We start from the raw sequence: 1,261 nt of genomic DNA, 5'->3' as shown, positions 1-1,261 counted from the left end.
TTGAGTGTACTTCCCTTTTAAGGCACTTAGTCAGTTGGTCCTTTGACGTCTTTTAAAACTTTTATTTTAATGTTAACATTTACTGAGTTTCTTCTAATGTGACTAACGACACATCGTAACTCTTCGGTTTCATCTATTTTAGTATGATTATTTAGATACGTTTTTACTTTAAGTACAGTCTGTTTTGTTTAATTGTTTGTTTGTTATGGATTTCGCGCAAAGCTACACGAGAACTATCTGCGCTAGCCGTCCCTAATTTAGCAGTGTAAGACTAGAGGGAAGGCAGCTACTCATCACCACCCACCGCCAACTCTTGGACTACTTTTTACCAACAAAGAGTAGGATTTACCATCACAATATAACGCCTCCACGGCTGAAAGGACAAGCATGTTTGGCGTGACGGGATTCGAACCCGCGACCCGCAGATTGCGAGTCGAGCGCCCTACCACCTGGCCATGCTAGGCTCTGATTTGTTTAAATAACTTACTCTTGAATTACATTCAAGTGTTAAGCACAAAGCTACCCAATGGTCTATCTGTGCTCCGCCCACCTCGGGTATCGAAACCAGCCAGTAGGCTTACCGCTAAGCCACATATCTCGATTCGTTGTACAAGAACAGGACTTAATTAAAAATTGTTTTGAGCTTTTTCTATCATAACCCAAAACTAATGCAGCGTACTGTACGATGTTAAAGATTTGAATCATACTAGATTATTTTTTTTTCTTAAAGCTATTTGTATATTCTTAATACCGTAGTTTCTCGGATATTTTGGAGAAATAAAAACGTTCCTTGATTATTTTTTTCTGCTTCTAGAATAAAGCGAAGACTAAGAACTACTTAATGTGATACAGAATTTGTAATAAAGAACGTGTTTTTAGTTCTATCTAACGTCACCTGTTGGATGGATCATGTTTGTCTCCTGATACATGGAAGGATCGCAGAAGAGATGTCCAACTAAATAGAGCTAAATTAGTCTTTTAACAGTATGAAAGTTATATTTCCAGTTCGAACTACTAATTTCATATGTCAATCATTTGCCAGTCTGAACCGGGCGTCATCTAATGGTGCATTTAAGGGTCCGTAGTTAGGGGGCCCGGCATGGCCAGGTGGATAAGGCGCTCGACTCGCAATTTGAGGGTCGCGAGTTCGAATCCCCGTCACACCAAACATGCTCGCCCTTTCAGCCGTGGGGGCGTTATAATGTGTCGGTCAATACCACTATTCGTTGGTAAAAGAGTAGCCCAAGAGTTGGCGGTGGGT

General features: G+C 40.8%; 1 protein-coding gene across 1 annotated transcript in view; it reads left to right on the top strand.

Annotated features, from left to right (window-relative positions):
* Positions 1-1,261, top strand: part of LOC111083279 (adenylate cyclase type 3-like) — a gene marked incomplete at its 3' end in the record, with an annotated part of 21,899 nt that overhangs the window by 1,694 nt on the left and 18,944 nt on the right. The gene's annotated exons all lie outside the window — the stretch shown is intronic.

This window comes from Limulus polyphemus, unplaced genomic scaffold (assembly GCF_000517525.1).
Source record: "Limulus polyphemus unplaced genomic scaffold, Limulus_polyphemus-2.1.2 Scaffold8861, whole genome shotgun sequence".
In the NCBI taxonomy this organism is placed as follows: Eukaryota; Metazoa; Arthropoda; class Merostomata; order Xiphosura; family Limulidae; genus Limulus; species Limulus polyphemus.
This window is presented reverse-complemented; position numbering and strand designations above follow the sequence as displayed.